The sequence below is a fragment of the Amphibalanus amphitrite genome, unplaced genomic scaffold, assembly GCF_019059575.1.
Source record: "Amphibalanus amphitrite isolate SeventyFive unplaced genomic scaffold, NRLGWU_Aamphi_draft 000084F_arrow, whole genome shotgun sequence".
NCBI classification, from domain to species: Eukaryota; Metazoa; Arthropoda; class Thecostraca; order Balanomorpha; family Balanidae; genus Amphibalanus; species Amphibalanus amphitrite.
Genome location: NW_024881580.1, coordinates 49,359 through 70,582, shown reverse-complemented (window position 1 = coordinate 70,582; position 21,224 = coordinate 49,359). Strand labels below are relative to the sequence as shown.

General features: G+C 48.6%; 1 protein-coding gene across 1 annotated transcript in view; it reads left to right on the top strand.

The window, feature by feature from the left end:
* Nucleotides 1-3,836: 3,836 nt before the first annotated feature.
* Nucleotides 3,837-21,224, top strand: part of LOC122379799 — a 33,345-nt gene continuing 15,957 nt past the window's right edge. Inside the window, exon 1 of the mRNA XM_043362288.1 lies at nt 3,837-4,414. The gene's annotated coding sequence lies outside the window, so the exon portion shown is untranslated. The remainder of the gene's footprint in view (nt 4,415-21,224) is intronic.

Below are 21,224 nucleotides of genomic sequence, written 5' to 3'. Positions count from 1 at the left end.
ATTTCCCATTTTATTTTTCCTAGGATAAGAAGCTTCTGTTTTTACCTAATATCGCAAAAAAAAATCAAAAATGGGCCTGGAATAGTGCCTTTTTCGCCTAAAAGTTTTTCGGTTTTTAGATATGTATAACAACTGTAGTGGGCTCACCTGCAAACAGGCGTCGGGCAACAATCGCGAATGCGGCGCACTTGTGACAATAAGCAAAGGTCATTATAGTGTTACGACCATACGACGTACGGGAATGAGTTATCAGCTGTTTAATCGTAGACAACACAATGTCGAGCCTTAAACTGTAAGCCCGTATTGTATTGTTTCTTTTATTTGGCTGTCGAACATTATTTATGGTTTGAAATATGATTTTATGTAAAATGATTGATATGAAAAAGCCGTCTTATAAGTTATGACCCCATTTCACCACACGCAGGTGGCAGAAATGACAATGATCAGCTGACGCATTTTTCTTGGCCGAAGTCAGAGCGCGCGGCCCGACGCACCACGCGTATTTGGAAATTCCGACCTCGACGAGCATCAGAAGCCACCTAACAGGCGTGTTCGAAACCGCAGGAGATGATGATGAACGGGTTTATCGAAACTTGATTGGATGAGCATATCGGTAATAGCGATTTCAGTGTGTGCATTTATTGTTCATAGTGGTGTGAAATGTGGTTGGGGTACGACCGACAACCCGTCGGGGCGAATTTCGCACTGGGGTACTCAAAATTTGAAGAATTTAAGACGTTTCCATGAGTTTTGAAGGTATGGATAAGTTCTAAAAATCCGGTTCTCCTTATCTGGGCCATTAACTCCATACGGTCCAAGAAAGCTGGCACACTACCTTTAAGGATCACAGCATACTAACCTAACCAAACTTCCAAGACAACTGTGAGGCTGATGACAGCTCATATTTGCCCGACATCTTCAGGGAAGTGTGATTCACCGGCACACCGTATGGAATCAGTGATCCACACCACAGCACCCGTGTTTTACCGGAGCCGCGACCCGCGCACCGACCGCACGCTGACCGCCGAGGACGTGACGCGTGACGTCACGGACCGTGAACGTGACGTGACGGTCTCGATGGCTCGGTGACGCTGCTCGGTCGGCGCGGCGGTCGCCCGGGGGCACCCGAGGTCGGGAGGTGGGCGGTCTTGGGTTCGCGATACTGCACTTGCAGCCTGGCAGGAGTGAAGACTAGAGACATCGAGTCGCCCCCGCTTGATCGGAGTTGGGAGAGTCTACAGAGCGTGTGTTGGAGTTGTGACTGAGGTTCATCCCCGTTCATCCCTCAGTTCATCTCTGACAGTAATCACTGCTCAGACAGATGCACAGCAAGAGGTAATGCACAATGTAGATGCGTTCTTACACGCGTTGTACACTGTAGACGCGTTGTATCTCCGATCGTCTGCTTTTGGTCACCGACGCCGACATTAGACGCATCACATGTCGAGACAATAGTCGATGAAGGACGGAAACACGAACCGACAGGCTAACTAGAGGCTCATCTCTAGCACAAATACGATTATTGATTTTGGCTCAGCACCGAACGCCGACATACATAGGCAGGCAGCGGCGTTTGTTACTTGACCAATGTTATGAAACTAATATAATTTGACGTGAGTGCCTTGGCTCTGATTGTATAATTTTGAATTGATTTATAAACCATGCTAAAAGTAAAAGCTTCGTCATAAAAATTCCTACTATTTTCGCTTACTATCGGAAATAAGCATGACTGAATTAATTCTACCACGGTATGAATGTTAAAATATATGAATAACATTAACTTCGAAAGCGATTATCTTTCGTCGATAATTTACATGTTACGCCACCCCTATCTAATGGAATTTCAGCCACGCAGTGTCGGACAACTGTTCGCCTCACAGACGGAAGTAAGACATGCTCACTCGGCAGCCGGCGCGGCCGATCACCGGCGTGTTTTCTCCGTCGACCATGGACGGTCTCTCCGCGGAATGTACGATCCACCGTCTGACAGATGTCGTCCGGAGGCAATGGGCCCGCCGGAGCTGGATTCATCGTCAGCGGCCCGGCAGAAGCAGCGAAAGTTAGCCAGCCAGACGCCACCCCGGCGGCCGGCGGCGAGGGGCCGCCGCTCCGAATAGTTTTCACTCGCCAGGACTGAGGTCCTTGGGCAATGGGTGCGCGCTGGACCGGGTACATGAGGTCCTGGTCGTTCGGACGGCCCCGGGGCGGGCAGGGTGCACCTCTCCGCACCCTGCGTCGCCGCGGGGGCATACTTTCTGCGGCCGCAGACCAGTCGCGGTCGGTAATGAGAGTGCCACAAAAACTCCGGGTCGGTGCGCGAGGTAAGCACGACTAATTTCTGATAATGAATAGTCCCTTCTAGACCGGGGATGGTTGGGGCTCGGTAATCGGGTTGTTTCTGACCGTGGAGGGCACCCGAGCTCATTCGTTGGCCGGTCGGCATGATGTATTGTCTGTGACGCATGAAGCAATTGACGGCATTTATTCGAGAGCAAAAACGACTTTCAAGAACCGTGACTAATCGCAGATCAGACACGAGTATTCAAAGTGATCGAGCACCTGTTTTATATGGGGTAGATTACGCTCTTGAGGTACTTTACTGCAAGAGAATGTGACACGATTTTATATGAATGTCCTAAGGCCTCTCACGTGATTGTAATAAATATATATCCATTAGGATAAATATTCCACGCCTTGATGCTGAGTGCCATTTCTAAAAGGATCACCGATCCCCAACTCAGTCATACTTATCAATTACATACCAAATATAACCTTACCAAATATAACATGTGCGAAGATGATAAGAAGTTGTATCCGCTTGTGCTAAAAATAAAATACTACGGACAAATGTAAGCGAGTCGTTCAATGTGCTATGCATAGGTACCCGCTTAGTGCTTAGACAAGGACTTATGCTATGCAATCGCCGATCGTTTTAGGAGTTCGCTGACCGACTCTTCCCGGGAAGAGTAGCGACGCAATAGCAAGGTCTGCACAATGAGCTGCATAATTATCCAACACTCAATCCACTCAATAATTTTCACCCTAAACGGGCACCAAATTACACTTATTGAGCACATCTGTCATTCGCAACTTTCGTTGTAGAGCGGCTAGCTTCAATGAAATAAGAGCTTGTAATGAAAATGTGGAAGTGCACTGTTCAGTGTTCATAGTCGTATCATCACAAGGCACCCTGTCGCTTCCTTGCATGCTCCAAAGTCCAAATACTGAGTTATCAATGAGCTGCTCGTTCATCATACCCCACATTTGTTTATCTACGAGGCATCGTCTCGACTTGCCCTCTTTCTTTCTTTCTTTGCGAGCTCGTGCTCATCACATGTCGCCTGGTAGACAGCTGGGAGCATTCTCCTTGTCTGTCGTAGCTTCCTGAGACTTTCCAAGCATACCCAAACAGACGAGTACCGATTCCGGCCGCGGGCTAAACAGACTGATGAGGCAATACGGCGGCAGGTGTTGGGTGCGGAGCGTCGCTTCCCTTTGCCGACCGCCGAGCCGCCGCGGGCAGACGGCTCGGTGCGCGGTCACAATGGGAGCTGACGAGTTACGCGCTCTCTTGTGTGGACGCCCACCGCAGAGTGACGCTCCTGGGCGTGAAACACTGCGCCGTAAACACTCGGGATGGACAATGGCGAGCTGGTTGCTGAGCGGCCTGTCACCAAACCACTGGACTTGCTGCGGGTATGTGGTAATTTCACTGCAAAGCCCAACCATCAGATGATACAAGAGTCAACCAATTAGTTGCACGTGTTCATGATTGCCTGTTTAGTATTCCATCCATGTCGCCGACCGCTGCCGACCTCACTCTAAACATCTGTCAACGCTCCAGGCATCTCCTAACCACTCCAACAATCGGAAGTCTCCTCCGCCTCTGCTAATGTTTAGAGCGGCTGGCGTGCGCCTCGATTAGCGCCTGTTTAATGAGGGATCCGGGGGAGGGCGACGCTCGTCAGCGGGCGCGCGGAGCCCGCGGCGGCGGCGGCGACGCGTGCGGACGCCCTCGCGCTGTTTCCTTTCACTGCGCTCACGGCGTCTTTGGCGCACTTGCGGCGGCCGACGGAGGAAAGTGAGGCGCCGCGCCGCCGCCGCAGTCGGCTCGCGGACAGCGACGGATGCGGCGCGGATGCGGCAGCGCGCAGCGCATGGCAATGTGCACGTGAGGTCGACACGAGTGGCTACGGACACGGGGACTGGAGTGCGGTACTGGGAGAGCGAGTTGGACAAACGAGGAGTGTGCTAACAGAGTGGACATGTAGGGGAGAGGCAAGAGCTGATACGAGTCGAAGAAACTCATAAGTGCTGGACAGAAATAAGTGAGACACTGGAGATCACGAGGTGACAGCTAGTGAAGCGAAGGCAAGGAAAGGATCTACATAAAACAGAATCTTACGGACTCAAGGTAAGTCGAATCTCTGGTCCATGTGGGATGCCCTTGTGGTGAAGGATGCCGATATAGTGATATTCCTATGGCTAATTGAGTAGCTGATTTGCAAGCGATGTCAAACTGACTGACACACCAACGCATGACGTTTTAACTGTTTCTCACTGAAAACAATTTGGACACCGCATCTCCCTCCACCCATGAAAATGCGACGACCCAACGAGCTGCATGCAGTTGGTAACCGCAGGTTGTTTGAAATAGACAAACACTATTCGTTAGAATTGTTTTTTTTTCCTGTGTGAAGCTGATTGTAATCATGACATCTGCAATGATTCAGTTATTCGCAACTAAATGCTGGTTCTCCATTCCAAGCTTAAGCAAAAAAAAAAAACTTTGTCCAATTTATTTATCCAATTTATTCATTGCAGAAGTTAACAAGCTTTGAGCGATCATTTGCAAGCATTCCTGCTGTCAGCACATTGGCTTAACAAATGTTTTCAGTGACAAAGCCCTCAGGAAAGCTGCACTACAGATGGTCTACTTTTCCAATGTCGCAAAACTTGGTTCCATTCATGCATAGTTATTCAGAACAATGAGATTGTGGCTACAGATTCGTGGTCGCGCACGACACAAGCGAGGGCTTCCTCACAATGGTCGGTGCATTATCAGTCGCACTGATGGCCCAGAAGCAGCCCCAGAAAGATTTGGTGAGGATAAAGGGCGTTGCAAATAACAGCGCCAGTTTGCAATCTGCTTGATTTGCGCGCATTTTTTATTACCGGAGAGGGGCGACGGTTTGCTGCAGAGGGAGGGAGGCCTCACAGGGGCTGGCGGCAGATTCTCACGTGCCTGTTCCCACATGGGCAGTGTAGTTTTCTTTGGAGCATTCACCCTGCCGCCGGCGCTACTGCTACCAAGGTGGCATAAAACACACGGATTTTCACAGCTTACACCACTGTTATTGGCACAACGATGCCATTCCTCCCATCGGTAATTCAGGAGTGCACATTTAATTACACAATCAGGGCATATTAGGTAATTATGGCGAAGCGGATGTTTGTCACGGAATATTACAACAAAAAGTGTGTCGTAATATGCAGCAACAAAGTCATGAAAAGTGACAGTGATGAAGCCTGCTAACTGCTAAGTGTAGGACTAATAATACCTATAGATGAACAACGCATAAGGCACAGTGGGTGCAACTTTATTCTGCATGGTACTGATTTATAGGCTCTTCTGTTGCCACCTAGATAAGTAAGTTAAGAAAAGCAACACGCTTTTAAATATTGTTTGCCTACCATGGAATTGCTTTCAAATATAGTGACTGTGCTGACAATCTGACAAATCTGACAAAAAAAAAAAAACAGCGAATGAAGCATTAATGTAACATGCATTGCGTTGCGAGCCTATATCGTAAAAGCTCACCACAATTTCCGTTCTCACTGTACCTCCACTACGACTTGAACACGCTGCTAGGTAACTTTCTAATCTGAAGCACGTCCTGAGCGGGCTGTTTGCGTATTTCTCACCATTAGAACCCCTACCATACTCTTTCTGCCCGGGGCACACACACAGCGAAACGTCCCCGCGGCTGTAAGAGTGTAAGGTCTCTTACTACGACATCCTATTCGGTAACACATCGCCAGTGTTCTACATGAGCTGGGACTGATGCGTATCATGCGTGTCATATGGCCTTGGACACTTTTGCAGTGTCACTATTTGCTCGCTTGCTTATTCACTGGCTCGAAGAGGTGTGGTGGTGTAATTTATTCAGCTGCTTATGGAATTTGTGCAGCATTTTGCATTGAGTTCATTTAACTTAAATAGCTTTATGATGCAGTGAGATGTGCTTATATATTTTTACATTTTGGGTCCTTTGCGATTTGGATATAATCTAAGCACTTCGGTGTTTGAGTGTCTTTGGTATATCTGTCAAAACTAAATATCCCCCCGCTCTAGGCTCTAATGAAGTTTTCCTCGAGTTTGTGATCTCTTCCTTGTTGTCATTTCTCGTCGTGTTCTACCGGCGCCCCGTCGCGTTTCTCGATGTGTGACCTCGTCCTCAGCTGCGCACATGCCCCACAGTGCGACCCCGCACCCGCGCTGTACCAGCACCCCCGACGCGTGACCTCTGTCGACACAATCCCGGCGTGACCGTGACACGGGGTCAGCGTCCGGCCGTTCGTCTACACATCTGCGTACATCCGCCAGCACCGCGCCCGTTTGCATATTGAGGCGCGCCTCGACTATGGATGAGCGAGCCACTCCCGGCTGGCCAATCAGCGAAGAACGCTACCTGGAAGGCCGAGTCGACGGACGCTCCCTCGCAGACTCGATGTTCTTTCGATGGCTGGCAACCAATCACACAGGAACGGGTTTTAAAGCTCCCAGGAATTCACACAATAACTAGGCATGGGTTTCGCTTGATGTAGAGGTGTGCGCAGATTCATTCATCTACGTCAGGGTACGTCCGAGGTCACCCGCTCATCAGATTCCGTGCGTATAAATTTAGCGTCTGCCTCCCGCTGCTTGGAACCTGAGTGATGGTCTTATGAATTGCCAAAAGACAAAGTTGCGTAATTCTAGCAAAAAATCATCCGCCATCTCTGATATTCATCATAGCTGGACAGAATAAATGCGGGGGCGTGACAAATTTCTCATATTAAGCGTATTTGACGAGCTAATTTTTCTCATGCCTCCAAAATTGCATCGGATGTGACGCGCCATTGTTCTTCGTTTCTTTTTTGTCCATGAGCGTAGCGTTTCATTTTAACACGTTTTGGCACAATTTTTGCACGTGCGTTCATTCACTACTTCCGATTCTCAGCATCCGTCTCTCGCACAACAAGTACGCACTATTCCCTTCCCCCGCTGGACGCACGTTAGGGTGGCCGTGACGCTGAGCGCGGCACCCCCGGCACGCAGTGAGAGCAGGCCGGCCGGGGCGTCGCGGGTTCACGGTGGCTGCCCCGGTCGCGCGCTCTGGGTCGGGGCCCGCCACTAACAGCGATACACACACACACACACACAATGTTTATTATCAGAGACAGAAAGATTCCGGAAGAATGCAGCAGAGGGATGCAAAAGCGCAAAGCGCTTGAGTTTGAGCATCGCTCTGGAAGAAGAAAATACAAACAAACAGACAAAAACATACCAGATGAGATCCTGAACTTAAAATACAGAAAACATTTGATAGGCAAAACTCAAAGCATACGAGTTGGCTGTCGCCGCCACGACAGACACCGAGCAGTAAAGCAGTGTGCGCGAGCCACCGCACGGTCAGTCCGGAGCGCCACGTCCAACCGCAGCCTGACAACCTAGATCAAGGTGGTATCTTGGTGTTGAATTTAGTGTTCTGTAAACCGGTTTGATGATAAAATGAATTTTTGAAAGAGATGTGCGACCGCGCAGCCGCTCTCATCGTCCAGAGTTTCACCGTGAATAAGGAAGTCAAGTTTTTGCTTAGGAGAAATTTCATTTAGTTCAATACCTATTTGATAAGAAATAGTTTGAAACATTTCTAGCCTTAGTGGTTCGTAGAGTGGACAGTCAAGGATATAATGCCGAACGTTCTCGTTTAGAAAGCCACAAGCACACATTGATGTTTCACTTTTTTGAATTTGGAAGAGATGAGAGTTCAGGTGACTCATTCCGGTTCTTAGTCTTGTGTGTAAAATATTTCCCAATTTAGACCCAGTTTCATAAAATTTCGGAGGCTTGGTCTGCATACTGGCTGCACACCTGGCTGACTCTGTGCGGCTCGGTCGGCGGTGGTGTCTGCCACTGCGGTGATGACGGCAGCTCGGTATCATGCCACGAAAAGAACGGGAGTAGATTGGCGGCGCTGTCATCACAGCGCCTTGCGGTTGTGGTAGCGTCGTGTTACGTTCCCCCGACTGTCGTGACTCGGTAGCGAGTCATGACTCAGTTATGAGTCGAATGTGACTCAGCTGGTAGTGTCACGAGCTGGCTCTGAGCTGTCTGTGAATTGTCCTCAATTTCCTTAAGTCTCAGAGACTCAAACGCATTCATTAGAGGGATCATCACTCAATAAGAAGCTATGAACATAAAGGGATTTACTTAGGTACAGTGGATCTTATTAGGATCTCCAGACGTAACTAGATGGCGTTGAGCCTTAGTCGAGTCCATGTCAAATTCAAGGAGAGGTCACTACCGAGCTGGGCCCGATTGGGAGGTGGGCGGGGAGGGGGGGGGGACGGGTGGCGAGGTCACGGTGCGGGTGACCTGTCAAACAGCCCCGGCGCGGTGGGGCACTGCCGTAGGCAAATGGCGCACTCCAGCGTTGTTCCATATCGCGGTGGTGGGCCGGGCGGCCGGTTAGCTTGGCAGCTTGGAAGGAAAGGATAATGAGGCATGGTTTTGCTGTGTCCGGTTCACCCAAGGCTATGTAAACCAGGTAGAACGCTCCCGACGAAAAACTGGGGACAACAATGAATTTAGTAACCGCGACTCTCGGGACCAAACAAACTCAGGTTGCCATGGTAACGGGGCAAATTTGGCATGAGTACGCATCTAATAACTCATTTTTCAACGAATTGTTTTAGAAAAAAGCAAAAAGACTTGTCGGACCACTACTAGAATGAATTGCAGTTTTCATAACCGACCAGAGTTTTTATCAGACTGGCCTAAATAATATCAAAATCAAGTCCTAAACTTAGCGGCCCGTGCTGCTATAGGTTACCTCTAACGCTCTGGCCCCCAAAATCGTCACTGGCTTATCAGCCAATGAGCGTCGAGTATTGTCCTACGCTGATTGGTGGGATTACTGCAGTTGTTGTTTAGAATGCTTACGATGCTGACAGCGCTAGCGAAGGTGTCTCCACTTTTCGTAATGTTAAAAGCCCGGGGCGCACCCCCCCGGGTTCACCTATTGTTACTTATGATGCACCCAAAGTAATGCAAATGTGGCGTTGATAATACAGCTGGCAATGGAATGCTAGCGACTGCTCCGCCAGCGCCTAGCTATAAGGATTAAGATTATTTATGTCTCCTGAAATTTTCATTGAATATAATTCAAGCACTTATAGAAAGATCGTATTCGTTCGCCAGTTTTTTGGCCAGCTGGCGTTTCTTGCGTAGAGCGTCCTTGGGCAAATATTTAGGTATAACGCAGGTGATTTTTTTTTTTTTTGCTGGTAAGACGCCTTTAGGGTCAAATCAAGCAGTGGCGGCGGAACACCTTTAACGAAGTGGGGGCACTGCCGACTTTTGGTCCCATTCTTTCCATGCAACGCCCATAGGGCTAATGTTAAAATGCCAAAATTAAACGGGGGCACGGTGCCCCGATGCCCCCCCCCCCGTTCCGCCGCCACATGAAATCAAGTCGCTAAGAGACGATGAGGAAAAGTGGACGAACGCTACATTTCTGTGCATGAAGTCTCGAGTTAAAAAAGCTAAAAGTTATTATGCGTGTAAGCTAAAAAAACAATAAGATCAGTTAATAAAAATATTTGACCCGAAATAAACTTCTGTTTTGTCTGACCATGATTGCATGTATGACCTCGGTCCAGCCTGGTTCAACTCGGGCCCAACCTGGTTCGGCTCCCCTTTTTTAATCTAAATTTGGCCGGAACCTTTTGGATGGAAGGAATCACAAGGACAGAGTCCCCGCTAAGCTGAGCTTGTTAAGTGTTGACCCTGCCATCTACCCTCCGATCAAGCAATTCCTGGTCTATTGCAGACTATGGTTTTGAGGTTTAGTCTATGGCAAAATGGTCTATGGTTTAAAGTCCAAATTTTAACGTGCGCACATAGCCGCGCACGGCCGGTCCCCTCAGGCCCTCGACTTTGCCTTGCAGCGGCCTGCCACCAACCACAACCATACCCGTCAGGAGGCTCAAAAAACGTCAAGCACACGTCGTATTTCGAACCCGGACTTTTGCAACCGGGACGTGCGCCTTCACCACATGGCACATGGAGTCCAACGCTCTACCGACCGAGCTACCGGGACGGACATTTACCTTGGGGTTTCGCCTCGTGACATTGACAGACGTCAGACACTTTGGCCGAACTTTAGCCGAAACACTGAGCAAGCTGCGCAGGGCGATAGGTGCTCGTAGCGTTTAGGTTGGGTAACCTGTGAGCTGAACGCGATGTCGTGAGTTCGAGCCCCACTCCCGGGTCTGGTTTTATCTAGACACAACCAAAATCTTTCCTTCTACTGCAACACACCTAAGCACGATGACATCTTTCCCCAATATCCTCCCCAAAAGTCAAAATTATCGCTTATAAACGTTTAGCTAAGTTTTATTTTTTTTTAGAAAATATTTTTTGTCATTTGTCTGGAGCCATTTCAACTCTTTTTTCTATTCTGATTCTTTTCGACCCGATAAAACCCACCTAAACTGAACGTGCCAAATGAAAAATATCTAACTCAAATAACAGTTTAGAAAAGCCTCATCATGCATCATGAAAAGCATCATGCAACAATCGACTGAAAAGTTGCATGCTATGAATACGTCCTAGATTTCAATTATCATTGTTCAACATTTTGGCTGGAACCGACGCTGCCTCTGGCTTGCCCGTTTGTTTGAGATAATGACTCCCTTCAGTCGCGTTCTTGCCGGTTCCACATGAACAGGATACCATCATACCGGAGTGAACGCACCCGCAGCTATCATCCCCTCCCCTCAGCCTCGGCGCAGTGGCGGGCGGCCCTGGGCGGACCACTCCCGGCGCTACGCACGCCCCATGCGCCGTGATACCGCCTCACTCCCCCTCCCTCCTTCCCCCACAATGACCGGTGACCTCACTTCCCTCGGGATTTGGACTCGCCCTACCCCGACCGTAGCGCCACGTGGTGGCTCTGGAGATCTTAAATAGACCCACTGTACATGCATTTAGGTATATTACCGAATGTCGATTATGCACGCACACATGCACCATAGCCTCACCGGGTGGTAGATATCTGAAGTCAAAAGAGACCGAGCTGGTTCGCGTGTCTCTGATGTCCCGCCGACCAACTGGCGATTCTGATCTCGGACAAATTCTGGTCATCTGTCTGGAGCTCGTGCTGACATCATTCCTGGCCGACTTTTACTGACGCTAAGCACGCTCACTGCCGTGTGGACCGGGAAGTAGATCGGGTGGTTTCTGAAAAGGGCGATAACTCCTAAAGCTAAATATCTCCGATAGTTTACTTATATAAGCATGCTTACTCTCTAATGCATAGTGAGAGAAATAGGTTAAGTCAAAAAAGTAAGTGCTATAACAGGAAAAGCATCTCTGTCTATGCTTGTCATGTACAGGAGCCCTCAACCCTTGGAGACTGCCGCTACACATAGGAAGATATCCTAGTGTTCAGCGGCACAGTATCCTGAGGCGTTTTCCAATGGTGACTGCAGTTCATCACAAGAACGAAAACCTATTCAATGCGTGATGTCGCAGCACAGCCGACTTTGGCGTCGGGAGACTGCAGCTTTGCACAAGCCAGTAACCCTGCGTGTCTGGCGGCACAGTCTACCACCAGAGGGAACCCAGCGCGGCTGAGGCGGGTCTTGCGACGCCCGGACCGTGCAACGTTTCGCTGGCATACCGGACAGCTCTGTGCGTTCCCTTTGCCGGACAGCCGGGTTGTATAAGGTTTCTGTGCTGGGCAGTGTGTAATTTTATATTCTCGTCCTGGACACCTATTTATTGAAGCACAGACTCATGCATGATACACCTGCATATGTAATTTGAAAGCACTGTTGCATGTCCGAGCTACAGCTCATCAAGACGCAGATCGGCTAAATGAGCTGCATTTCTTCAGGACACTATCCGACACAGCCGGGGGCCACTAGAGAGCGCCGCGGCCCCTCGACAGATGGTCGGCGCCGTCCGTCCGTCCGTCTGTCCGTCTGCCGGGCTGCAGTTTCTCTCTCCGTCGCCCGCGACACTCCCCGGCGAGATAGATGGTCCGGAGGACGCCTCTGTAGGCTATCACCACCGAATGGCCATATTGTATCTCAGAGGCGCCCATTCCAGCAACGGCGCACCCACTCGTTTCTGGGTTACCCAGTCAGGGGCCAGCGACTATCGGAGGCCGGATGTTTTCTAATGAAAGGTGGCCGTAAATGGTCAGCAGTGCGCCAAAGAGACGGCGATTCCGGATGCTGGGTGATGCCAATTTTTTCATAGAATTGAATTAACAGGTTTGATGAAAGTTTCGGCTAGACCTCTGTTGTATACAGAGGTCTATGTCTCGGCTCAATACAAAGGATAGCTCTACGAATTGTGCAGGAAGAACCATTATGTAATTTGTATGCGCATGCGCTTATTACGTCGATGTAGTTAATGCAGTGCATAGAAACTTTGGCCTTGAGGCACTGCACGAGCATAGAAAGCGACTCATATGCTTAAATAAATTTAGTGGTGTAGACCATCCTAACCCATTCGTTCCACCTCGCTGGTAAGGTGTTCAGAGCTATGATCAGACGGTGTCGCAAATTGTGGGTGCCAGAAAGAAAGTGAATCACTTTCACGTTTGGTGTAGCACGAGTAATTTTGATGTTTTGGACTTAAAAACTAGTCGCCGCGCGACAGTGGTAATTAGTGATTAAACAAGCATCACTCTATAGGTGGCTAATGAATGCTGACTGATTCTAACAACAAGTCAACGAACCAGCGTCACAGACAGCTGATCCTGTAATTATCGCTCGAGTGAAACCGCATTAGAGCAGTTCGAAATCAATAAACGCTTTGTTCATTCATTGACACTTGAGCGGCTGATTAAAGGAATTCATTCATTCGTTTATATCTATTTTGATCCTACTCGTATCTTGTTACCAGCATGCACGATTACAAGCAGCAAGCAAGTGACGAGACTTTTACTTCACATTCCGAGTAGCGCCGCTCGCAACCCAACTCTGTCTGCAACTCCATACTGCTGTGAGAGTGAAGCTGCGGTTTGACAGGGACCCAGTCGCACCGCCAGACCCGATTCTGCCACGGGCGATCTGCAGCGGGCCAAAAGGTGACGTCATGCTGCTCACATACATCACTGAGTTCGTGTGGCATCATTGAGCGCCGGGCATAGCAAAGTCCCAAGGGAATGTGAAGTAATTGAGGCCAGTATGGTGCACAATTAGCATGCAATATTTACATGCATCACGAGCTGAATTTATGAAAGTAGTATTGCTGTAATTGCATTTTTTAACGGAGTCGGAGTCTCACCAAAATAGCCTGAATTGCTCTAAAAAAATAATGAACGAAACAGTTTATCTTCCGTTCAGTCCAGCGCGTCAGCTCTCTAAAGCCTCTAATAATGACATCACTCATTTCACACATGAATGGCAACGTGATGCATGAATCGGCCTAGGATGCCACTTGTCAGCCAGCCCTGAATTTACGAACTTTATCTAGTTTCACTAACAATGCATGATGTTATTCGACTATTCCTTAAAGAAAAAAGTCTATGGTTATAGCTATCAGAAACTGCGACCGATTTTTGTCTGTGGTGGAGTCGGGTCACCGAGTCGCGCCGGGTCGCTGCTGCGCCGGTATTTCTGCGGCCGGTAAACCAGTAGGTACGGTATACGGTATCCACGGTATCGCCCGCGCGACCTGCGACGAAGGCGGCGCATCGGCGGCGCGTGGCGCGCCGGGTGGCCAGCTGACTGTGAAGACCACCCCGCATCAGTCGGTACGAAGGAGTCTGAATATGGCGCCCTGGGTCACCGCCCGTGACCTACGACTGCAGGTGCGCGGAATGAACCGGCTGAGGAGGGGAGTCGATGTCGTATTTTATGTGTAGGTGAGCACATGTGCTCCAAGACACATATGCAATATGCATATGTGTCTTGGAGTGTTGTTCAAGCGAGCATAAGCATTGAGCACCTAGCGACGGAGGGAGAAAACGAAACAAGATATAAGTATATTGAGTGTAAACTGCTATACTCAGAGGGCATATGTTTGCACCAGGCAGTTAACATACAGTTGAAAAAGAATGAAGCAGCAAACTGTGATTAAATTATGAGGTAAAAACAGCTTCTACGGGATAATTTAAAGTAAAATAAAAGCAAAGAAACTTAATGGGCTCTTTCTCTATTACTTACAGAGTCAAACACTTCATAGTGCTCAGTATACATATTCATTTGCATGTGTAAGAAAGCAACCACACACCAAGCACGTACCAAGTACGCACCAAGTGTGCGGTTACCGTGGACGCCCCCGGCGTCAGAGAAGCATGACGCCCCCACCGTCGGCCACTTTCACAAACGCACGAGCCGCAGGCTGTTCCCACGCTGTGTCATAGCCGCCCCGAGACGATCGGGCCACCACCGAGCCATAATCCCGCGGCAGTGTGGTAAAGATCCGCACTGAATTAACTCCGACACAACGAAAGACGTGAAATAGTTAATTTTAGGAATCAAATGTCCCCGACCGTCTCCTAAATGACTGTAATTGATTTTTTTGGTTCGCCAGATTTTTCAAGCAAGCAGTCATATAATTGATGTTTAAAGTCCATTAAAAGTTCATAGAAACTTTAACTAGAAAAATAAGATCGAAAAGTGTGTACAATTTAAAGCAAGTAAGATCTTGAAGGTATCAGTTCTGGGAACGCTATTTCGCTGATGTTTCAACAGAAGAACTGTCATCGAAGAAACCAGACCGAAAGCCCAGTGTGAGCTGTTTCCAGTAACAGTCGAAACTGAAAGACCGCTGGTCAGCTCGCACTCTCACTGAGCTGGAGGGCGACCACGCCCGATTTCCAGAGTAGGCGCGACGTAACGCTTCGCCGATCCCACGGAGACAGTTCACCATCATCCTGGGACAAGGCGGGCGTACGGTGCCAGGCAATCGTACCCGCCCTGCAGCTGTGGGCAGAGCCGCGGGTGGTGGGTGGAGAGAGTGAGAGATAGTGCGTGTCTTCGGAGGTAGTTGCACCAGACCACCCCCTGGCGACCCACGGTGCGAACAGCCCGGGGCGCTCGCGGCCTGTGGGCTATTTTGGTGCAATCGTGAGTGGTTTGGGTCGGCTGTGTGCTGTGTGGCCTCAGCTTTAGTGACAGACAAACAAACAGTCGTGATAAACATTGCATGGGAGGTTGGGGTAAGGGTCAGGTCAGGTCATTACGCTTGGCGAACGTGAGAGTTTCCAGCGTAGTCGAGTTTTAACGAGTGTAGTTTGAACAAAATTGTACTCGCACTCGTATCTACTCTGCTCGTAGCTTTTGTGTAAAGGAGGCGGAGGAAACGGAAGTAGACTTACAATGAAGATGCTTTTTTATTTAATCTCACACCGATATCATAATGATATGTCCGCAATAGAACAGCTGTTATGCACGACTTGTGTAATTTATTTACGTAGAAAGTGGCTCAGGATGTTCGTCTTGTTAAACTTGCCTCTGGATGTTAATCAATCGAAAGTTTATGATCATCAATATCAACATCATCGCATGTAAACGAATCTCGCCTGCTGTCGGGTGACCGTTCTAGCCAGTCCAGACGCGCTGCTGAAGCGGAATAAGTGCAGTCTAGTGCCGCCTCTGGCCGGCGTTTTGGCTGGGTGGGTGCAGCCTGTAGGGGCCCGGGTGTATGAAGGCGCTGGAGGGCCGAGGGGGACAATCAGTTGCGGCAGCGGCGGCAGCGGCACCGGAAACGCGACTGTCTTATAGCTGGGTCTGAGCTGTGATGGAGAACCGCGGCTGTGATGTGAAGTGTGGCAGTATTGTGTCACAGTTGGGACCGAGATATGGCGTTGTTACGTCACATCTAGAAATGAGATATGCCAGTATCACGGGAATTAAATGTAGACACAACAGTCATAGCCGCACTGCTGAGCTTGATGTAGGAGTATATGGAAAGACCTTGCTACATACATATTGCATTTATCGCTCGTAATTTCACAATTAAAAAGGTTCCACTTGTGTCTCTTATCCATCGCACATCTGGAGTATATTGTATATTGCTATAGAGTATATTTTATTGTGATAATATAGCTAAATTGAGGTGTGACTCATGAGCATTACGCTACGCTTTTTAAATACCGAATGCTTGAGCATCATATCAAATATTTACAATGAAAACAGAGTAAGCTTCAGTGATACGCATGCTCTTGATGCCAAAATAACTTTATTGGAAAATAATTATTACAGCCTTACCACTCACTTCCCGCTTTTAGAAATATCGAGAATTTATATAAAACGAGCGTTCCAATCACGAATATCTATCATATAAGGTGTGCAAAAAGTTGACCGAAGTGATTTTGTCATTATTTTTGACGCTCTTTCGAACACCGCCTTCTGCGTATCGCTACGTAGCCCAGGAACCGAGTTACAAGGGGGGGGTGTTCAACCCCCCCGGCAGGGCGTGGAAATCCAGGACCCCAGCCGGGCGCGGGTTAAGACATGCAAACTATCTCAAGCAAACAGAATCGTGATTTCATGCACTCCTTGCAAGGTTCCATGCGTCACTTTTGCAATGTTGACCTTGTGTGATGTCATTCATGACGTCAGTGGGGTCATATCAGTTTGTCGTCGATAACTCCCGATCTAATTGAGCTAGAGAGTCGGGAAAGCCACCAATGGACTCAGGAAGACCTGCCGAATCGAATGATATGTGATATGAAGTCTTTTGACCAACTTCGCGACCTGGGTGCGCTGACCTGACCGTGACCCGAGGTCAGCCCTAAGTTGAAGAAATTGGCTTGGATCAAGTAATTGTTTTCCTTCGAAGCATTGAAACGCTTAGGTATGTCTCTGAAGCTCTTCGTATAATTAATGAAAAAACTGCCAACATATGTTTATAAATCAAAAACAAAAAGGTATCACTAGAGAGTATCACTATATCACTATATTTTGATTAGTTAAAAATGGCGTACCAATGTTTTAGAAGAACTACATATAAGCAAAAACAGCTCCAGAGACGTAAAACCTAACAAAGTATAGGCAGAAGCAATTTTATAGATAAGCAGAAACGTTTTCCTATTCTTCATAGCATCGTTACCAAACAACTTCACTGTTTATCTATAAAAACATTATCAATTACCTAACGGCTTATACGGTTTCCGTGAATAAAAAGAGTAACCGTTGTGCATTCTTTTAGATCGATGATAGTTCTCACAATCAGCATAACAATTGACATTTGCAAATTTAAAACGCACACGATTCATCAGCGTGAAGATAGCCCAATGACAGACGATAGCAAGGATCATCCAATGGAACAGCGCACTCCTGCCTTTCGCGACAGCCTGTCGATTCTTTAGGCGAGGTCGATGCCCTGTCGGGGCGGAGCAGACCACGCGTCAGTTGTCTCAATAACTGCATAGTTGACGGGCGGACGCCGGTTTCGGCGACCCTACCGGGCTGTGTGGCGTGGCGGGGCGGGTCCGGTGTCACACACCACCGCTGGAGTGACAATGGGAACTGAGCTGCTTGATAGAGGATGCCACTGATGTGTGGAATCTTATGACGTCACTAGCACATGATGGACGTCACACTAATTAGCGGGTAAATGAGTGTAACGTGATCCGTGATTATTTTTGCACTTACTAAAACAGCTGATTGCATCGCTTCTCCAGCGATGCTTCTCCCGCCCGCCGAAAGTTCAGAGCACGAGGCGCGCTTTGTCTGCACCATTCCCTGCGCAGCTTCTAGTCACGGCGCGGCGTGATCGGTCTTCATTCTGCTGCTCTGGCGCCCGGCGCGGCGCGGAGAAAACATGACATTACGGCCGGGCGATCTGCTGTAATGTGCCAGGTGGCGGTACTTTTACCAAGTCCGGCTCCGAGTTGTTGCCTCCGGCCGGACTAGCGTCGTTACACTAATAGGTACACGGCCGGGAATCAGGCGGCATTCAGGGCCGTGTTTTATGCGTGATTCTAAGTGGACTCGATGGGCTGGAGGAGGATGAAAGTGGTCCGGCCGTTGGGTAATGTGAGGTGCGTCAGGTGCGTTACCATGGCAGTGCCTGACAACTGAGCCCTGCTGTGCCCGAGAGGCATGGGTTATATTCGTCAGCACTAGTCAATGGTCATATGTAGATTAGGGTAACTGTGGGGAAAACGCACCCCTGGTTTAAACGCCTCCCCTAAAAATCGTATTGCTTATCGACGGATAGGTGTTTTATCCTGTCTTTCAGAACAGTCAGCTGCTTGTTTACGTAGGTCTCTATTTCCGGTTCTGCGTCTTGAGGAGCAGCGTGGGTAGGTGCTGATGTTGGTTTTGGGTGTTGTTTTTGTTGTTTTTACAGAAGATTCCTAATATTTTGATGCCCTCTTTATATCACAAAACTTGCTATTGTGCACATCACTCAAAACTGCGTTTTATTGTCATTCTGTTGAATTTATTATGCTGCGGCGTTAGTGGCGGGCTTTTTGTCATTTTTTTTACCGGAAATGGAGTGGATGGGGAAAGACGCCTACTCGATGCATGGGGCAAGACGCCCCCAGTTTTCTGAAAGGGGGCGTTTTGCACGGTGGTGAGAGTGCAGGGTAGCGCCCTGTAGGTCGGGGCCGAAAAGGCCTCTCCCTGTCCTTTTTTGCTGATATATCCTAAACGACTGCAGATATCGTCACCAAACTTTCAGGACTCCTCCGGGCATCCATTTTACACACTGCAACAAAATTTTATTCCAAAGGCTATGATAGGTTGACCACAAATGACGTCAGAATGACGTCAAGTTCTGCCATGTTCATATTGTTCTGTTGATGGATGGGGTGGGGGCGCTTTGCACATGGCGTATTACCCAGGGTATGGGGCAAAACACCCTTTTGTAAGGGTATGCGAAAACCTTTTTGGGAGTTAAATACCACACGCAGGTGTCTTTTCTTGGTCTCAAAGCGTAGTAAAAAGAATGAGCTACATGATGGTGCCCAAAGGTTTGAGTAATCTGTGTTGGGTTGAGTGTCAGAAGGTTTCGCGCTTAAGGGCCAAGGGGGGCGTTTTTGACCTATTCACCCTAACTACCGCACGCTGTCAGTAAAAGTAAAGGGCTTTGGACGGATTTTGATATCAAACATAGCCATGTTTGTGATCATTGATCTCCTTACATTTTCTTTATTTTCTTTTTTTTTTGTCGTAGAAGCCTCAATTTAATTCAAATTTCTGAAAAGAGATTGAAGATATCGCAGTGCTGGTAACTGTCACACAACCTGTTCACTGCAACTTATGTCTCATTGCCCATTTTACATTGGCTTGTTGACCAGCTACAAAGGCAGTTTACAAACGGCCGGCGCTCATTGTCACTTACCTACGTTTAGTGGTGCACTGTAACCATTCGATACAAAGGAGAGTGGTAGCAACAGAAGTCATCGATTGGTTTTCAATACGCGAACTTCAGCGAACTTCAGTGCATCCAATAAGAAAATACTGTCACAGACTCTCGCACCTTCAATCGAGTCGAGTCTGACCAAATTCGAATTAACTTGACAATGAATTGTAGTGCTTATGCGCGCATATTACCCTGGTCGGACGTAGTACCTAACCAGTAACCAGATTACGTAATTTTTTAATTAAAATGTCTATAAGTGCGCGTTAGAATGTGTATTTTAATCTCATCGCAAAAATCAGTTTGTCAATAAAAAAATCATCAGAGCACTGTTAACAAGTGTAAATAGGCATTCATGCAAACTTTTCTCACCCAACTAATTAACCTCTGCTGCTCTTCTCGTAAACCCAATTGCCGTGTATTGGGGACAAGGCTCACCTCTGGCGCATCTTCGACGCGTCACATATGGAGCATTCACTTGGTGTCGGTTTACGACTGGGTGCGGGCTGTTTAGCGGCGCCCGTTCCCAGTGTATCCGGAGTAGGTGGCACGTGGCCCCTCTGGCCGCTCCCAGCTGCGTGGGAGAGCCTCCGCCCGCCGCCATTAGTAGCGCGAAAGCCGGCGGGACGACACACCGTGCCGCAGTGGATCGGCACTAATAGTGACAGGACAAAAACCGGGCACGAGCGTTCACAGTGGGGTTACGTCACAGGATGCGGGCGATGTGGGAGCTGTGAGAATTCGGCCGGGTCATGGGCTGTGAGAGAGGAGAGATCGACTCGCTTTTCACGAACGCTGCTTGTAGTACGGGCTCCTCTCGTGACCTCACCATGGACAACTGCATGAGCATAACCCCATCTGTGATGTGCGTCCCTTCGCTGGACTTCCTATTGTGGCGTATCTTAGTCCGTGTTCTATTTTGATTGCTCGTTCTAACCGAACCTTGAGCCAAACAACAGCCGTGGCCATGAACCGTATTAGCAGTTATCTGTACTATCTAATTCCTACCTCCCCCTCTCCATCATTCCATTTCTCCCTTCCTATCTCTACCATCTCATCACTTTCCCTCGCATTGGTACGGCACCCAGCCTCTGAAATCGTCTGATATCGAGCTTTAGATAGATGTTTCCTTATCCCGGGGTCATCTCCTGTCTCAGGCATAATTTCCCTTTTCTGGTATGATCACATTCTCTTTCTATTTTTGACGGTGTCTGGTCCTTTTCTTAGTCACCGTTTCCCAGCATTAGCTACATTTTTCTTATCAGCGACACTTTCTCATTATCTTTATCTCTCTATCTCTGGATTTTATTTCCTGTTCTTCCCACATGAATGTCTAGCAGTCGGCGCAGCCTCCCCATTGCCGACTGCATAACTCTGCGTCGGTAGCCATGGTGTGAAAGTGCCTCATTAGGACAGGCGCCAGGTCAGAATGCGCCCGCCGCAAGACGCGTCGACTTTCGTCAGACTTCCGCGCCCCGACTTCGGAACCCCGACCGTCTGTCACGGCCGGAGGCGCTCCTCGGCACCTGCACACCGCGGCACTTCCTTCCGCGTTGAAAGGGAGACGAGAGGATTGTTCCTGGACTCTGGAGTTTGGAGTGCCTGGAGGTTTGCTAAG